Source organism: Danio rerio, chromosome 25 (genome assembly GCF_052040795.2).
Source record: "Danio rerio strain M-AB ecotype USA chromosome 25, GRCz13ab, whole genome shotgun sequence".
NCBI classification, from domain to species: domain Eukaryota; kingdom Metazoa; phylum Chordata; class Actinopteri; order Cypriniformes; family Danionidae; genus Danio; species Danio rerio.
Window position 1 is genome coordinate 12,227,432 of NC_141045.1, and position 20,925 is coordinate 12,248,356.

The window sequence follows — 20,925 nt, forward strand, 5'->3', positions numbered from 1 at the left end:
GTAAGTTTGAAACAACAAACTAAATAAGATAAAATTAATTAAAATTAATGTTTTATTAATATTATTTCTCAGTGTTTTCACGTAATAAAGACTTAAGCTGAACATATTCATTTGTTTATTTTCTTGTCGGCTTAGTCCTTTTATTAATCCGGGGTCGCCACAGCGGAATGAACCACCAACTTATCCAGCAAGTTTTTACGCAGCGGATGCCTTTCCAGCTGCAACCCATCTCTGGGAAACATCCACACTCACATTCACACCCACACTCATACACTACGGTCAATTTAGCCTACACAATTCACCTGTACCACATGTCTTTGGACTGTGGGGGAAACTGGAGCACCCGGAGGAAACCCACGCGAACAAGAAACGCCAACTGAGCCAAGGTTCGAACCAGCGACCCAGCAACCTTCTTGCTGTGAGGCGACAGCACTACCTACTGCGCCACATTCTCTCCGATTCATAAATACACAAATCCAATTCGGAAATTCAAAATACGATTCAAAAATACATAAATATAGTTCATTTGGCGAAAATGTTTATGATTTTTAATTCTGAATTCTTGAATTGTGTTTACAAATTTGATTTTGTCAATGTGATTTGTGCTGTGCATGTATGAATTTCATTTTGAAAAGTTATTATTTTTTAGACTGATCTGGCTCCAAATTTAATCCAGTCCGAGGATCCCTTGTAATAATTCAACCGGCCACCAGAGGTCAGCCAATATCATTGTATATATTTCCAGTGGGCATTGAGTTTCAAATACGAAACACTTGACAACTAAAAAGAACACACTGGCATTCAGCAATCGCTTCATAAACAGACAGTCATCACTTATAAATATCCATGAATTAAACAAATGAAACATTTAAACGCCACTCAAACACTATCAAGGCCAAACCCTAAAATTAACCCCAAAACATCACATTAATAACTCCAAATACCTACAACAAAACGGAAAATAAGTTTGAACAAACATTCTATTGAAGCCGGTTGAATGAACACACTGTCAGGCATGCGACAGTCAGAGTCGGTAAAGAGACACTGCTCCCAAAACTGCTGGTCCCGCCCCTATCAGACATGCGGGCTTGAAGAATAGAAGTTGCTACAGTGGAACTAACAAAGTGATTTGTGTCTCTACATTTCTGAGACCTTTTAAACTCGTCAAATCCCGCAGCGCCGAATAAAAGCTGCAACACTGTAATGCTCGAGTTGTTTAGTTACATTTTAAAGCGTTACTTCCAGTCAGACGCAACGTTGTAACTCAGTAGTTTGCCTCGAGACGTCCACATTGAACAACTTGTTGGATTGAAGCACAGTTTGGCGTGTTTGGGGTAACCAACCAGAGTCCCAAAAGAAACAATGTCGGATGGGGATTTGTGAGCTTTTAAAAGGAATGAGAGTGAACCAAAGAAGCACGCTTTGAGCAGTGCAGCGTTCGAGGTAAGATATATTTGAGTTTCCAAACAAAGTCATTGTTATACGATGTTACCAGGGGTCGAGGGTTTGTGTTTAGGGGGCAGAATTTTGTTTTAGTCACATTAACCTGCAACGACAAGTGAAGTCCTGCTGGTAGAGCCATCTTAAATTAACTGTACCTTTGTCGTTGTATCTGGTTTCTGGCTGGCCTGTAACTGTATCTCATGTCATTTGTTTTATTACTAATGTATTTATTGAGTTGATGTTAGTTATGAAACAAGTAACGTTAGAGTACTTTCTAAATAACTCGATTTTTAGGTACGTTTTTTCCGTATGACATTTATAACTAATCGCAAACAGTCGTCGTAATAGTCGCACTATATTGGAAATGTCATTTTAATTAAATACGTATGTATTGGTCAGATGGTAGTTTTAGACAAGCTATAAAACTATCATGTTCCAAAACGCCTATCAGCTTTCCAGCAGGCACTTAGGGACGTTTAGGTTTAATGGCTTTAAATATCCTTTAATTACACACACACACACACACACACACACACACACACACACACACACACACACACACACACACACGTACAGTTTTTGGCATATATAAGTACACCCCTCACAAATCTCTCTTTTAAATGTATATTTTTTTTGTAGGAAGCTCTACAATATTATATTGGCGCATATATTATATATATATATATATATATATATATATATATATATATATATATATATATATGTATATGTATATATATATATATATATATACATTAGATTATAGAGGTAAAGTTGGTTTTATATTCGCACATTCGTTCATTTAGAAGTTTCTGTGTTGTTTACATTGAATATTTGGTTGGAATTAGCATGCAAGTATGACTTCTAAACAGCATTAACACTATCTAATTCACTGTAAACAATGTTATACTTTGACAGTCTCTGGCTGCTAATATGAATTCCCTATTTAGAATTTGCGAAGAATACTTTTCTGAAATTATATTATAAAGGAGAATGTCTGAATATTCAAATAAAAAAACAACTTTACTACTGTCATTAGATTAGTCAGTACTGAAGCCTGATCTGGAGCTTATCTAACAAAATAACTTACGATAATACCGGTCCAAAAACTTGTACACAAATCTATATGTTATAGAAAAATATTAAATAAAAATATAAAAAAAGAAAAAAAACAAGAGAAGCTAAAAAATTGAAAAAAAATTTTTTTGAAGGTTGTATTTTTTTTTTGAATATTTAGCTTTAATTGTATTTGTTTCCATTTTTAAATATGTTTGGTGACTAAAATATTATTTTAATAAATATATCTTTTTCATAAATCTGTTTTGTTTAAAAGAACCGAAATACACTGTCTATATTAAAGTATTATCTTGTCTATAAATCACTAAATGGCCAAGGACCTCAATACATTATAGATATGCTCACTGAACACAAACCTTACAGATCACTCAGATCTTTAGAATCATATAAACTAGAAATTCCAAGAGTTCAGTCAAAGCAGGGTGAATCCGCCTTCAGCCACTACGCACCTCGCTGCTGGAATCAGCTTCCAGAAATGATCAGATGTGCTCCAACATTAGTCACATTCAAATCAAGACTGAAAACACATCTGTTTAGCTGTGCCTTTACTGTATAAGCACTGTGCTACAGTACGTCCGACAGATAGCACTATTATGTTTTTCGTTTTCTTTTTCATTCTTTTATAACCTGTTTTAACTCATTTTAATTTGTTTTTATCTGTTTTTAATAATTTTTATTATCTGCATTTTATGTTCCTAAACTTGTCTTTTTTATTCCTGTTAATGTAAAGCACTTTGAATTGCCACTGTGTATGAAATGTGCTATATAAATAAACTTGCCTTGCCTATATTCACTGATAAAAATATTCATTTTCAATTTGAGCACTATATATATGCACACAATTTTAATCTACCAGTGTGTATATATACACTCTCAGAAGTATACACTCCTCTCTACCCATGTGCCTATACACACTTAGATAAGACGGATATAAAACATTTTTTTTGTTTGTTGTTTTTTACTTTTACCTTTCCGACTTATTTTGTCTAGCTTTGACCTTAAGTTAAACAGTACTTTGTGAATAGATATTAAGAGACAGATTGAAAGTCCCGCCAGTCTGAAATAATTTCTTTAGAATAGTTTGTTTATATCACATTTTTAGCATTTTATTATTCTGCAGTCTGACACAGAAGGGTTTCGCATTTACCATCAGTCTTTCCTCTTCAAAGTCTGAAATAGAATCTTGTAACATTTAAGTTAATACAAGTCTCTTTAAACTTCATCATAGTCAAAGCGTGCAAAATAATTTTAATGATATTTGCATGCAGTAGGTCTGTTTAAATTTATCACATCAGATTATGAGACTTTGCTCTGTGTATATTTGTTAATATATTAGTGCACCTAAGTTAAAAATAAGGCTGCACGATATTGGAAAAACCTGGCATTCCTATGTTTTATATCGCTGTAATTAAATATTGCGATAGGAATACAGTTTCACAAGATAGTTTGAATACCACTATTTGACAGTTTTCTGGGGAGTCCAACAGTATTCAGGTAGAGAACTTGAATAACCACAATGCAAATAAAAAAATTGTCTTGTTTCTGAACCATATATATATATATATATATATATATATATATATATATGTATGTATGTATGTATGTATGTATGTATGTATGTATGTATGTATGTATGTATGTATGTATGTATGTATGTATGTATGTATGTATGTATGTATGTATGTATGTATGTATATATATATATATATATATATATATATATATATATATATATATATGTATGTATATATATATATATATATATATATATATATATATATATATATATATATATATATATATATATATATATATGTATATATGTAAATTAAGAGTTTCATTGCTAGTTTTAAGGAATTTATCTGCCAGTGGGGTGGGTAAAATAATCTTGTTTTCGCTATGAATTGTCGATATTTTGACTAAAAACAAAACAAAAATTCTAAGTAAGAGATTTTTTTATTTTTTTTTGCATAAACCATATAAATAAAGTGATTAAACACAATCCTGTAACTCTGGGTCAACTATAATTCAGACTGGACATTGCATATCTTTGCGATGTGACTATTGTTGTGAATGCGCACATTGCAAAATCGATTCTGAAGCTATATATTGTGCAGCCCTAGTTGAAATTACTTTTAGCCTTTGAAAATGTCGGAATCAAACACAAAGGCAGTGTAGACTGTTATTAAACACACAAGTTTTCCCTGCATTTTGTTATTCCAAATATGCTTTTTTTGTTCCCTAGATTGTTATTGTAGCGTCTGGAAGCTTTGGAATTCACAAAGCTTCCAGTGTGTGTTTTGTATTGGGTCTGTCCTTCTTGAGTGGCTCTTTTCCTTCAGGACTTTTGCTAGGGCCTGTTAACACCTGCATTTTTCATTGATCTGAGCACAGGTGGACAAAGGTAAATACAGGTGTAAACAGGGTCCAACATGTTTAGAGTTTGTCCACTTTTACTACTTGCAGAGACAGTGAAAAATGCATTAGTTGGATTAAGTTTTTACACTCTCAGAAATAAAGGTATGTGAGCTGTCACTGGGGTGGTACCTACAAATTTTTACAGAAGAGGTTAATTAATATCTCAAGGGTACTTATTTGTACAAAAGTTTTCTTCTTAATTTTTAAGTACTAATATAATACTTTTAAGGTACCAATATAGACCCTTTAAGTAAAAATGTGAATGTTTAAAAAAAGGTACCACCCCAGTGACAACTTGTGTACCTTTATTTTGGTGATTGCATTGTATATGCAAGTTGCGAATTACATGGGGGTTCGAGGGGGTCCGACCCCCCCTAATTAATGCTTGATCCCCACTAAAGGACATCAAAACAAGATGTATGTAAATAAATAAATTTAGTTCACTGAGGCATATTACCGAATATAACCGAAAAACTTGACCCCACCCCCATTCGTCAATGTACAATTCGCACACTGTGTATATGTTCATGCGGTCAGGTTTTTCAACACGTTGAAAAAGCTAAATGAGACAACATTAATACTGATTTATTTGCAAATCCGAGAGAGTTGGTTTTAGTGAACTAGAATGTTTTTGAACTACTGAGGTGTAAAATGTAAAAGCACTTTGTGTATGTCTGTGGCTTTCAAAGCAGAAATGAAAGCTGCTGCTCTCTGTATTATTTTCCATTGTCTTTTTTTACAGTCAAGTGTAAATTGTCCATGCTTATGGGCAATATTAGATTGAATTATCAGAAAGCACCTAATAGAAAGAAACATAAGATCTATAACATTTTCAGTATGTAAAACAAATGATCTAGCCTAATGATTTTGCTATCCTCACTATGCTTGAGTTGGTATTTGCATTTTCCATTGTTCTCCCCTGCTCCCTGTGACTTACTGTTGCACTCTTTTTGGAATTGCACATGGAAATCTTGCTTTTTCTGGCCAGATCTAAAACGTAATAACCCCTCAAATTTTTTAATTTCCTCAATACTCTCCAGGTATTTGCCACCTTAATGAACCGCATGTGAAAACTGGAATAAATGGCACAGGGCTCAAACTTCTTTAAAAATTTTTTATTGTTTATCCAAATTCCGTGTCTGTGCCTTCCTCGAAACATAGTTGTCAAACAGTGAATGTGATTATGGAGACGAAAGCACTGGCAGATGAAATCCAAGAAAGAGGTTTCATCTGTATCCCATTACAGAGAATGCCATTTTAGCTTCTTTCTGGTCGATGTTTCCTGTCGAGATTAGTATTCAGTTGACTGATTAGAATTCTTGGGGGATTGATCATCGGGGAAAGATTGTACCACAGTATCGCTCATAATCCAATCTAAGTTGGTGGTCAACATTGACCAGAAAAGACACTTTGAGGTTAGTTTTCTACACAAAGCCATAGTTCTCTGCCAAACTACACAAACCATCACATGCGATATCAACATGTGCCAGTCAAATCACAAATAATCAATATTGACAGCTCTTTGCATAGCTTCTTTGTAAACTACGGTTATTTGCAGTAAATTTTGTTAATGGTAAACCCGAAAGCACGTGCAATTCAACATATAATAGCGTTTTTATTCAAAAGTTACTTCATAGCTCCAGTCAAGTGTTTGAAATAAGTCGTTCTGTGAAATGTAGTGTCTTCTACTATTTCTATATTAGTGTTCTAAGAAGGGACAAGCGTTGTATACATAATTATGAGGAAAAATATAAGAACTCTGATAAACCATATGTTTTCGTGGTCATGTGTTTGTTAATCCCATTGAATCTAATGTAAGCGGTAACATCTTATTCAGCTTATCCTACTCTATGAAGATTTACTATCCGAAGATTTGCCTCCAAAATCACCTACTACTCAGTAGGTACTGCATTTTAATTAAAATGTACTACTCGACTGTTAAAAAAAGTTCGTTCTGTACAGTATCAATGTCAGTAGTATGAGTAGAACTCAGATTTACTACATCTGCCATTTTGTCATGATCACGTGACCTACCCGTGTCATTAGCAGTGCTTCACTCCATGAATTCTCTTGCAGTGCATCATGGAATAGTGTAGTGTCCATCAGATGCGCACTTCAGAATCTTGCCGGAAGTAGTAGGTCATCCAGTACTTCTTGCATACTGTTTTTCGAATTCTATGAATTCAGACATACTACTCGGCTCGCATACTGTTTGCATACTATGTAGTATGGAAGTATATTATTTCAGATGCAGCCTGTTATTTCCCATAAATTTCCTGGGTTTCTTTTGGGCATATTGGCTTGTTCTGTGCAACTCGAGAGTGCCCTCCGGCCTTCTGGAGGAGATTTACAGCTGACGTCACTGTATTTTACTCGGATGATATTCAAGACAGTCGCAGTTTTTGCTAAATTGCTAATGCAATTTTAAGTCAATATATTGTTCAGTCTTTCTTACCATTTGAACTGCATTCACCATCAGGAGGTGGTGTAAATGTCTTTATATTTTGATTACATAATCCAAAATTAATAAAGTAATTTTTTGGTAATTTTACTTTCGAAAAAGTACATCATTGTGCATTTAAAGTGCGCTTTTTTTTTCTCAGTGCAAATGCAATACTTTTAATTTACACTACAAAATAAATTTGTGCAAAAGGATGCGGTTTGGGACGCACCTTGCATAATTTAATATGCGTTACTATCCTGTTCCCTCCAGTCAGCAGTGGCCTATGGAATTACATATAATATCCGCACTTGTATTGCACAGCATGTTGTTGCAGCTGCTTATGCTGTGGTAACTAGCATTTAAAGGTAAGCAGATCAGTTTTTAAAGAAGTCATTAAAGCTCAAAACATTTATTAGATCAGAAATACAGTAAAATGTTTAAGTTTAGTTTTCATGGCAAAAAGGTTAATGCGAGTTTAATTTGTAACATAGAAGACTCTTCTGAAGCCAGGCACTCGTTATGACAATACGGTTTTCTCTGAATTGTATTTGGGAAAGCAGGTCAAGAGAGTCCCGTTCGTCAGCTTTGAGTAATCAGAAATCACCATGGTTACACACAGATCCCAGGAAGCCAGATTCTCCCCATGGAGGATGTAGGTTTCAATGTTTTCCAGACGTCCAATGCTTTGTGTGGATGATGTGGAATCAATAGATATATTATAAAACTTATCTTTCCTAATGTATTCTTGCTCCAAATGTCCTTTTTTTCCACTTCTATTGAGTGTCTCCATCAACCACGGATAACACACAAGTCTCCTGGGCCTCTTGCTTTTTAATAAAATCGTCCAACAGACAAAATCTTTGACTCTGTTCTCTGATTCAGCACATACTTGAGGAAAGTCCAGCCTTTCAGACTCAACTGGTTTGGAGCAGCTTTCAAACAGCAAGACGTTTTCCCATGAACATCTCAGAAATGTCAGATATTTTGTTTGCTAGAAGAAGAGTTTCTCGTTCTTGTTGCTTAGCATGCATGCACAGCGTGTTTTTTTATGTGTGTGTTTTGGACAGTGAGAAAAATTGTCAGCCAAATGAAGTTTGATTGATTTGGTTTTAGCAGTCAGCAGAAGTAGTCCTAGTAGTTTGTTTACGGAGAGAAACACATTTTCTTCTTTGTCTCGATTTCTTGCAGAGCTGTGGAAAGCCACATGAATGTTTTGCCCTTATGTTGGCCCCCAAATTTCGCTGTGCAATGGTTTATTTGTATTGAACAAAACAGAAATGGCAGTTTTTATTTTTATTTTTTGCAACACGGTTAATATTACCTCTAGAAAAATACTATTGCCTACACAAATCTCATATCACAATATAATAGGGCTGCACGATATTGGAAAAAACTGACATTGCGATATTTTTATTCACTGTGAAATAAATGCAATTTCAACAGATGACTTGACATAATTTAGATCGACTGGGATGATTGTGTAGGGGATTGTATCTGCATAAAATATCATTAAAAATGACCGGCATAGTTAATTCAACGGACAAAAGAAGGAAAAAACAATGATTTATGATTTTCTGTGGAGTCTAACAGTGTTTAGAAGCACAAATTTAATAATCACTGTATTATAATAATAATAGAAATAACACTGTTCCATTTTAATTGAGTACAATTAACCGTTAAGCAACAAACGTTTAATTTATTGTGCCCAAATGTTTACATTTGTTTGAAATTCTTATAGTCAGGCCTTAACAACGCATGGAAATAAAATGCTGTCAGACTAAGTTTAAATTTATTTCAGGTTCACATTTATTTACTTACATCAACATTCATATATGTGTGATTGTTTGTCACACTACGGATTTTGAGTGTTTGGTGGCATCTTGTGTCTGAATAATGCACAGGATAGTCTATACTCAATCAGCTGTTTTCATTTTTGTCTGTTTTGCGTTTTTGACTTTGGCGCCATCTTGTGTCTGAATTATGTGCAGGTTAGTGTATACTTTATCAGCAGTTTTAGTTTCTGTCAGCTTTGTGTTTTTGAGTGTTTGGTGCCATCTTGTGAATGGATAACGTGCAGGGTAGTGTATACTGTGTCAGCTGTTTCAGTTTCTGTCAGCTTTGTGTTTTTGACTGTTTTGTGCTATCTTGTGGCTGGATAATGCGCAGGTTAGTGTGTACTGCGTCAGCTTTGTGTTTTTGACTGTTTGGTGCTATCTTATGTCTGAATAATGTGCAGGTTAGTGTATACTCCATTAGCAGTTTTAGTTTGTCAGCTTTGTGTTTTTGACTGTTTGGCACCCTCTAGTGTCTGAATAATGCACAAGTTAGTATATACTCCATCAGCTGTTTTAGTTTCTGTCAGATTTGTGTTTTCGACTGTTTGGTGCCATCTTGTGTCTGAATAATGTGCAGGTTAGTGTGTACTCCTTCAGGTTAAAATTACTCCACAATGTTGTTAACTGTAATGTCTGGTCAACTGTAATCCCTGTGACATGACAACTGCGGACTCGCATTATTATTCATATTGATGCTGACACGATATTATGCAGCCCTAGTTCTAGTACTGGTCAATTTATTAAATTAAATCCATTAATAGTTTTTATATTGACCACAATGACTGTTTATTTTTTTATCTTTAAAAGTATATATTCAAAAAAGCTCTTACTGCTTCTTGTGTTTTTTTTCTCACTTTATTTATGTCCGAAATTAGTTTTCTAGCCATATTGACAATATATATATATATATATATATATATATATATATATATATATATATAATGCCTAATGCAGACTATATATATATATATATATATATATATATATATATATATATATATATATATATATATATGTGTGTGTGTGTGTGTGTGTATGTATATATATATATGTGTATATGTGTATATATATATATATATATATATATATATATATATATATATATATATATATATATATATATATATATGTATGTATGTGTGTGTGTGTGTGTGTATTTTTTTCTGTCAGTCTTAGTACACAATGTAATTAAAGAAAACTACACGCTTTTAAATAGGAAAATTAATAAAACGTACTTATAAAAATTTGATCAAGATGCTAATGGTCTAATCTGACTCAATGATTTATGCTAAGCTAAGCTAAAAGTGCTCCTGCCAGACCTGGAGATCAACTGAATGGTTTTAACGATGTTTAAACTCAACTCTTTACCAATAGGTGACTTGGAAAAATGACTTGAACTTTCTTTGATCTCATTTGGATTTTTATTTTGATACGATAGAACATGAAAATAAAATAGTCTGTTTTATTTTGTCCATATGATATTTGTTGTCCTAATGCAGAGCCCTACTTGACATGACTCTTCTATTAAAGTCCTTGGCTCAGTTCTCTGTGCTTCAGAAAATCCACACAAGGGACGTGTTGTTATGCTACAGTACAGGCATTATGTAATTTCTCAGCAAAGAGCTACTAGCTGGTTTGTCAGCTGTAACCAAAGATTGAAAGTGTCTCATTAGTGTAAATCTGAGGAAGCCTGACATGTGCCGGAAGCAGGATTTTTCGTCTAAGAGTGAATGTGTGGCTACGTGCTTTCAAGCCTCTTCTCTTTGTTGCCGTGCACCTGCCAAGTGACCTGACTCTCTCCTTTCTGACGTCATATCTTTTATCTGCCCTGAGGTCTGAGTGCAAATTGAGTTTTAAGGAATTGGGTTACTTGCTTCCAGAAGACAGGCACATACATGCAAATATTAAATTTCAGACCAATAACTAAAAATACTTTTTATTTTGTAATGAAGCTTTTATTAAAAAGCCTTCTTCTGGCGTTTCAATATGGATCAAAATAATCAAGACGAATTTTACACTTCAGCTTAATTTTTTTAAAGCATGTTTTACAAATAATGAAGATTATCTTATGTAAATATGTTCATCCCTGACTCTTGTAAAAAAACAAAACAAAAAAAAAAGTAAAATTTGACAATATTTGTAGTTTAAAAGGGTTTTCAAACGTTGTTTATATACATATTAACATATACATTAGTTTTAGCAACAACAAATAATAACTTGACTTCACTAGAACTAACTTATATGAAAGGCAAAGGCCTCTAGAGATTATGTTGATTTCACCAAAATATGATCAAGCCTTGATTTTTAATTATTTAATACAGTAAGGTCTGACTTTGCTTAGACAAAACTCTTGTTACTTAACAGAAATAATGTACAGTATGGAATATAAAGTGCAATGGAAAATAATTAATATTGTGTATGACTCCCATGAGCTTGGAGGACTGCACCCATACATCTCTGCAATGACTTAAATAACTTGCGTCAACTGGAATGGAAAATAAAGCGTTCTTGCAGGACTCTTTGAGTATATCAAGATTCTTTGACTTCATCTTCAATGCCTCCTCCATCTTACCCAAGACATACTCAATAATGTTCATATCTGGTGACTGGGCTGGCCGATCCTTGAGCATCTTGACTTTTTTTTTGCTTTCAGTATGAGAAGGAGCACTCTCCTGCTGAAGTATTTGCCCTCTCCTGTGGTTTGTTATGTAATGGGCAGCACAAATGTCTTGATACCTCAGGCTGTTGATGTTGCCATCCACTCTGCAGATCTCTCGTATGCCCCCATACTGAATGTAATCCCAAATCATGATTTTTCCTTCCCCAAACTTGACTGATTTCTGTGAGAATCTTGGGTCCATGCTGGTTCCAATAGCTCTTCTGCAGAATTTGTGAGGATTGGGATGCACTTCAACAGATGATTCATCTGAAAAATCTTCCTTCTGCCACTTTTCCAAACGATCAACTAGAAGTCAAGTTATTATTCGTTGCCCTTACTACTGGGAACTGGGATATACATGTAAATTATGTCTTTTTAACGCTGCTTAAACTTTTAAATCTATTAAAAATGATGCAAAATGCACTTTTTAAAAAAGGATATGACAAAAAATGCATTTAAGTTCTACAAAGTTTAACTTAATATGTTCATTCGTTTTGACTGATGTAAGCTGAGAAAACTAGAAATATTAATTTCATTTAACTAAAAAATGTAAGCCACTAATTATTTAAAAAGGCCCATTCATCTAGCAAGTGCTATGGAAACCTCTCAGCTGCTCTTCATTCCCTCTGTTAGATGTTGACAGCCAACTATATGCATTGGAACAATAGACCTTAGGTGTCTACAGTGAAAGTGGGTCATCAGCTGCGCGGCTGTGGATATGACCGTCGGTAACCTTTTGTGCAGACAGGCCCTAGTGTTCTTCATGCAAACATACACCTCTTTGTAAAATCACACATCTGCAGTTTTAATGATGATACTCGTCTGGCCAGCTTCCTGTGAGGACTCTAGCACTTTTAGCCATCGCTGCTGCTTTCTGGCTCATTTATACAGTTGGTTATGGTGACTGGAGAGATTATCACGAATTTTGAAAGGCAACGTTTACTGGGTGCACTGATGGTTATCGTGATGGCGATACGCAAATCCACGCCCTGACTTTCTTTTTCTTCACTATCAAGTGAATTTCTCAGTGTTTAAATAGCACTTGCTGGTTATTTGTCTAGCATCCAAGTTTAAATTCCAGATAAGGAAGGAGATTGTTACCAAAAAAGTCAGTCTTTATAGTTTTTTTAAATGCATTTTATTTGTCTTTGAAGTGAGCGTTGAGTGACCATTTGTTGCTGTGTTTTTTTGTCCATTGTCATCAGTCAAAATCTCCATGTTTGTGTCTGAAGTATTTCAACAAAGAAGAGTTTAAACATTTCTATCATTTTTTTCCATCCAGTGGCTTAATCTCTCCAAGATTTTTAACATTGTCCTCAGCTCGGTGGAATGTGCTCAGCATCATGCGTTTGGAGAACTCTTACCGTAAAATGGCTATATTTAGTCTTTGGGTGTGGGTTTGGATCTTGGAAGATTTTATCTTCTTTATCTTATCGAATATGTGTTGAAAATTGCCTTTAATGAGGCTTGTTTTATGGTCCCCTTGACTCTCAGTGCAGCAGGCCACTTCCTTTTGGGAAGCCCAAATATGCATTCGAATGTTCTTTGATCGGTCAGCCTTTGCTGTATGTTGATGCAACTTTTAGTCTTTCATTTCTAGATGTTCGCATGGCTCTGGTCCATACTGCACTACAAATTATATCACTGTTTTGATTTCCAAATCTCATTCATTAATTTTCTTTCAACTTAGTCCCTTTATTCATCAGGGGTCACCACAGTAGAATGAACTGCCAATTTATCCAGCAGTGTGCGTGTTTTACACACTCATTCACACATATGCAATTTGGCCAATTTAGTTTCTTCAATTCACATATAGCGCATGTCTTTGCACTGTGGGGTAAACCGGAGCACCCGGAGGAAAACCACAGGAACACTGGGAGAACATGCAAAAACAGAAATGTCTACTGACCCAGCTGGGACTTGAACCAGTGACCTTCTTGCTGTGAGATAACTATACTAACCACTGAGCCACCATGTCAACCCTGATTTCCAAATCTGAGGGAGAATTTAAAGGATAGCTCCTTTTTTTTGGAAGTAGGCTAATTTTACAATTCTTCTAGTGTGAAACAGTTGAATTTTTAATTTTTTGAGTCCATTCAGTCAATCTCCGGATCTGGCAGGAGCAGTTTGATCTTAGCTTAGCATAAATCTTTGAATGGGATTAAACCATTAGCATCTTGCTCAAAAATAACCCAAGAGTTTTGATGATTTTCTCGATGTTATACATCGATAGGGGCTGTGTAATATCATTGCGCTTGCTGCAGTCATACGTTGGCTTAGTACACTATGTAACTACAGAATAGTCGAGCTTTAAAATAGGAAAATTAACAAAACTCTAATTAGTGTTGCACGATAATAGAATTCGGTACCAATCGATACTGGAATTTTAAATACAACCATTTCCTGCTGACATTTGAGCACTGCTGAGCACGTTCTTACACAGCACTGATTTGACGTTGTTTTCACAATGCTCAACAGAATTGACTGGGATTGAAACTCATCAGTTCACCAAACTCACTGCTGTTCACTGAGTGTAACCACAGTTACTGGGAAACTGGAGCATTTTAAAGCTGCGATTCATCAGCAGATCACTCGTATGTCAGCTTATAGACAAACCAGCTGATCGACATGTCTTTTAAACGCTCCAGTCTACTCCACTTAAGAACGTGCTCAAATATCAGTGGGAAATGGACATTTTTAAAACTTCATTATCAATTGGTAACGAATTCCAGTATGGTGACAACCCTGACTCTAATTCATTTTAATGGTTTATGCTAAGCTAATAGAGTTCCTGCAAGACCAAAAAATTGGCTGAATGGATTTAAAATGATAAAACTCAACTGTTATCTCTAGGCAAGCTGTAAAATAAGCCTATTTGCAAAAACATTGAGGGCTTCTTTAAGTCTCTGCTCTAAATATACAGTTTGTGTAAATTTTACCTGCTGTAATACTTAACATTAATAACAATAAGACAAGCACTGTTCATTTATCGTTTTTTAGTCTAGATTACAGACAGTTTAGTTCAGAAAGGCTTTCGGATGTTAGGAGGTATGATGTTATTCTTAAAATGTTTGTTGCTGTCTTTGTTTTTTTTGTTGGAATGCACAATGGTCAATGAAAGTTAAAATTGTGCTATATAAATAAAACTCTCATTGTCATTACCACAAATATTGGCTCTTACTATCCTGGACTGGATTTTTCTATGAGCAAAGTAGAATGCAGAATACATTGTCATCGTGTTTGAGAAACAGTTCACTTGAACATCATAAAATGCAGACTGTGTTTGATAATGTACCTCTTCATAATAACCAGACAAATATTGATATTGGTGGACTTTGCTTAGGATGACATTACTGTGTCAATATTACACTGATGTCACTAAACTTTATATGACCTACAGTCCTTTGGCATTCAGTTGCCTCTTCGAGAATGAATGAGGAAAAATGTAAGTTTATCCAGATCCCTTTAGCAAGATGTTTAGATCGAATCTCTGAATCCATTTTTAGGGCAGTATGGCAAAGCAATGATTAGGTCATTGAATCAATGCTTTAGTCAGGTTAGATTGGTAAAGCAGACCTCTTCACTTTGTTTCCTTTGGGTATGGCACGGAAGTGGAAGGCATAGCTTAGTTTTGCATTTTAACAGCCCTTCCAGAATCTTCTGTGGTTCACATTCCACACAAAGGTTTGTCATGTAGAGCTCTCTGTGGCCTTGAACTGTCTGGTTGAGCCCTTAAGATAAATTTAAAACAAGATCAGGAATTAATTGCTGCTAATATATATTGTACATAATCTTTTAGCATACTATTATACTCTAACTCTAGTTATTCTAACATATGCAGAATACTTCAAATTGTTTACTTATTTTTAATGTAGAGCATGAATTTGTTCAACTGTAGGTAGAACTGACATAATTAGATGACATTGACAATAAGTGTAGCTACTGACAAATAGGTCTGTAGTTGAGTGGTTAACTATTCGGGATTAACTTTTCATAGTAATTGACCTAGTAGAAATTAGGACTGAGCAATTAATCCTAGGGGATTTTAATGCAAAATTTGGCAGTAAAACCAGTTCTAGTAAACCTGTAAAAAAAAAATTGACAAAGTCAAGACAACAAATATCTTTATGTTGCTTATTTAATCAGTATTATTTAATCAATAAAGTTAATCGGGTTTTAACAAATTAAGTTATACAAAGTTTAAATTATTATTTTTGATTTACGTTAAGATCACTAGAAAAAAAATTTAACTAAAAAATTAAAGGCAGCAAAATATTGTTTTACAGTGTAGTAAATTGTGCTTAATTTCATTTCAATTAATCACCCAGCTTTAATGGAAATGCAATAATGAATGCAATTCACTCATCCTAGGTGCAATCCAATATTAGTCCCAATACATAATACTCAGTTTTTTAATTTAATTACTAAAGTTGAATTATCAATCAAAGCACATTGAGTTTGAGTCCTGGTGTAACCCCGCCAGTGGGATTAAATCAGCGACTTTCCGCATGGAAGTCGGTTGGTCTAACAATGTGGCTAAAGACTATGGATCCTAGCGTCTGTCGCTAGAGCACATTTAGAGCTCAGAGGAGTGAGGTTTACCTGCACAGCACTTCACTAACTGACCTCTGTTACACTCGCCCCCGTAAACCTCACTCTCATTTGGGTCATGGTACCAATGTAACCCTGCCCGTCCTACACCTCCCAACCCGCTCCGAGCTGGGATCAAATCATCGACTTTCTGCATGGGAGTCGTTTGCTCTAACAAGTGGTCTAAGGACCATGGCCCCTTACCCTGACCCACAGGAAAGGGTTGTAGGTGTTGTTAATGAATAATCAGCGCTCTCACCGCCCTCAACACCACGGCTGAGGTACTTCGCTCGAAAAAGGCTCCAATTATTTCCAATTTCTTCCCGTGAGCTGCTGCAATGACTGCCTACTGCTCCAGGTGTGTGGACTTGAATGGGTTAAATCAGAGTACAAATTCAGAGTATGAATCATTATACTTGGCACATGTCATGACTTTTACTTTCTTGATCATGAATAATACAATTAATCATTCTAAGATTTGTTTGACTAATCGTTTATCAAAATAATTACTTTCAACCTTATGTAACAAAGGCCAGCTAGCAAAGTGCTGTGCAGGTAAACCTCACTCCTCTGACCTCTAGATGTGCTCTAGCAAAAGACACTAAAGGGCATGGTCCTTACCCTCCTTGTTAGAGCAACTGACTCCCATGAAAAGAATCGCTGACTCGATCCCAGCTCAGACCAGGTTGGGTGCAGTAGGACCGGTGGGTTACATGTGGGGGCTCGTCCGGGATGGGAGTGAGGTTTAGGGGGGTGAGTGTAACAGAGGCCAGCTAGCAAAGTGCTGTGCAGGTTAACCCTCACTCCTCTGACCTCTAGATTTGCTCTAGCAACAGACGCTAGAAGCCTTAGTCTTTAGCCTCCTAGTTAGAGCAACCGACTTATATAAAGAATTGCTGGTTCGATCCCAGCTCAGATCGACTAGGGTGCTGTACAACTGGTGGGTTACATATGTTTGTAGATTAATTTTTTAAATGCTTTGCTGGTTCTACCATGCAAATGCAGTTGGAAATTTTAAAATTATGCAAAATAATAATAACATGTACTCAAAAGACAGAATGATTATGATTTTTCACTGAAAATGACAAATAAATAGATTTATTTTGAAGTATTTTATTTGTGGATGAACCATTGTTGGATTTTGGATAAGTTCACATATCATATTTCTTTTGTGTTTTCTAACACAAGAACTTCTCTATGGATGGGTGATTATTATCACTAAATAATGAAAATGTTGGTCTGTTTAGGCTTAGGAAAGCTTGAATTATAGCTTATGACTCACACAAACTACTTGATGAAACTTTTATGGTGCTTTTGCAACTTTTTAAATGTCTTGAAAGCTTTAATAATTGAGAAGAGCATAATCATGAAAAGCAGATGTCACATTTGCCCTCCCTCAGGATCTTGACAGTGTGTACACGTCTATATAGAGAACACTCTTCTCTTAATGCAGACACTAGTGAGAAGCTAGCAGGAAGCAGTGGAATGCTCTCTTTAAAAAAGCCACAAACACCAGACAAGAATGCTGCGGTAGTTCGATATAATTGTTTGCAGCTCTGTCCTTAAAAGTTGCCAGATTGCATACAAACATGCAGCATGGTCCCATCTCTTCCACTGGGCATGTGCCATCAAGAGTTGCGGAACATTTTAAACTCACGCAACTCAGTGTTTTCGTCAGCCTGTATTTCATTTAAATTATGGTACAATCTGAGGTTCATTATGTGTAATGATGGTGTGATTTCTGTTGCATGTTGTGGCTTGTGTATTATTGAAGTTCATTGACCCTGCGAGATTTTGGGTGGTGCTGGTGTGGCGTTATTGTGCACTCAGACAGGGCCTGTTTACTAACAATGGCATACTAAGCCCCATCTCTAAACGCTCCACCTCATGGACTTGGTAAAAAGCATTGTTGGCTTGTAATTGGCTGGTAGTTTCTACACAAAAGGCCTTTCTCCGTCATACAAGGGCTTCACCTTTTGGTGTCAACTCAACTGTGAGTCAAGTGATTCGTCTTGGTTGTTTACTTCCTTCTCATCTCAATCATTCATGTTAATGAAAACTGTAAGAGTTAAGAAATGCCCTTTTCTGTCTCCTAAGTAACTTCTTGATAAGGCTGCTAAGTACTATCCTGGGCTGGAATGGACGACAGCAAAAATTCGGTTGTTAGGAGAGACGGTTGAATGCGAAAGAGATTGCCGCTATATATCAAGCTAATGAGATCTGCCCTTGGAGAGGTGGAAGCATGCCCTAAGCCTGAGCTTTGGCTTTCGTGCACCCAGACAGTCTGCACACTAGGGCTGCTCGATTTTGGGGAAAAATCATAATCACAAATATTTTGGTCATATTTGTAATCACGATTATTCCAAACGATTATTAGTTGTAGTCAAAATTATAAGCGCTCCTGAGAATTATTTTTAAAAATAAATATTATATTTCCCAAATTAACAGAGCAAGGAATTTTAACAGTATTTCCTCTAATATTTTTTACTTCTGGAGAAAGGCTTATTTGTTTTGTTTTGGCTAGAATAAAAGCAGATTTAAATATTTTGAAACCTCAATATATTATTAGTCAATATTATTAGCTCCTTTAGGCAATATATATTTTTGATTGTCTGCAGAAGAAACTATTGTTATACAATGAACTGCCTAATTACCCTAATTAAGCCTTTGAATCACACTTTGAATTTGAATGCTTGTATTTAAAAAATATCTAGTCTAATATTATGTGCTGTCATCATTGCAAAGATAAAATAAATCAGTTATTAGAAATGAGTTATTAAAACTATTATGTTTAGAAATGTATTGAAAAAAATCTTTCCATTAAACAGAAATTGGGGAAAAGGGTTGCTAATATTCAGAAGGGCTAATAATTCTGACTTCAACTGCATATATACAGTTATTTTCCACCCTTCAAAGGAAAGAGAAATAAATACGATCAAATAAAAATATGAAACAAACTGTGCTTTAAGCATCTTCACTGTAAAAAAACATTTTAGCTACAAAAGTCTTCAGTCAATAGCACTGAGGGATTTTCTTGTTGTTTTATTAATAATGATAAAAAGGCGGCTGTAAGAATTGTGCGCTTTTGCTACTTTAATGGTTTCGCTTTCACGAGTCTTTTGATCCTTATTACAAAATGAGGGTTAATATGAATAATCACTAAACACCACGTTTGATACCTATTTGACCTTTAAGCGCTTGCGTTAAGATGACTTTAGATGTCTGCGCTCTTCTGACTGTCTGCGCGCCGCACACACATAAGCATGTGGTCTTTTGCACTTTTAAGGGCAACAAGTGAGGAGAACTGGAAACGGGGTGGTAAATAATGGAATGATCGTTTATCTCAATTAATGATTTTTCATAATCGTTAGAAGCCAAAATCAAAACCGAAATCGTATTTTCGATTAATTGCACAGCCCTACTGCACACTGCACTTATATTGTGTTTTTTGCCAAGATATGTCGACCGAGATCCTTGCACAGTTTGCAGATGGTTGTCCAACTTACATTGTTCTGTCATGTGTGGTTTAGTGTACTTTAAAAGCTCTGCAGAGATGGAGAAGAATGTGAAACTAGTAGTACACATTGAATTTGTATACTTGCACCACAGGACAACAACTTTTCCAAAGTACTTATTCTAAATCCTGCAGCAACCTTAACAGAAAATGGACTTTCTTCCGAACATGAACACACTGCTCCAACTATTTTAACTGCTTGATCTCCATCTCGTCTCTTTGGAGTGGCTTTGCGTTTAGTGGGAGGCCGGTCGCTCTTGCACTGACCCGTGCAGGGGGGCCGTAAAACAATCTACCGGTTAAACTTCAAACTCCATGAAATCCTCCTCCCCCTGATTCTGTCCACACACTCATGCACACAAGCCAAAAGCGCTGATCTTTTGTTTGAACTAAACCTGAGAGGCCATGCATAACCTCTGACAGGATCTTAAATAGGTTGTCATTTTCAAATGCTTCTATTTTGTATTCACTCTGCTCTTATCTCCCATTGTCGGCAGTTGTGTTTGTTAGAAATCTTTGCTGGAAACCATAATATTTTCCCTTCGGACTGGCCAGTGTTTCGCTAATTCTTGGGAACGTCTCGTTCTCTGGTTACACAGAAGTGTGGTGTTCGCTGGCGGCCTGTCTCGCTCTCACTCACTGATATGCCTGAGCTGCTTTTGTTTGTCTGTTGGCATGGAGACTTCAGCTGTACGACAACTGTCTGCTGTAATTCTAGGATGCACTTTCTTATAATTTGTACTATATGTTAAAAAAATTTATTTCGAAGAAACAAACACTTTTTTTTTTTGTAAATGTCAGATCTCTGTTTTATTTTTCTAATTTTTAGAATGATATGTTTAAAGGGGCAGTTCACTCAAAATGGAAAAAAAGAAAATTTAAAATTCTGTCATTTACTCAACCTTCACTTGTTACAAATCTGTTTTTATTGTTTTGTTTAAACATA

At 35.5% G+C, this 20,925-nt stretch overlaps 1 protein-coding gene across 50 annotated transcripts in view; it reads left to right on the top strand.

Annotated features, from left to right (window-relative positions):
- Positions 1-1,061: 1,061 nt before the first annotated feature.
- The window catches only part of akap13b (A-kinase anchoring protein 13b), a 198,392-nt gene continuing 178,528 nt past the window's right edge, over positions 1,062-20,925 (top strand). For all 50 annotated transcript variants that reach the window (XM_087311799.1, XM_087311803.1, XM_087311813.1 and 47 more), the window contains exon 1: positions 1,062-1,443. The gene's annotated coding sequence lies outside the window, so the exon portion shown is untranslated. The remainder of the gene's footprint in view (positions 1,444-20,925) is intronic.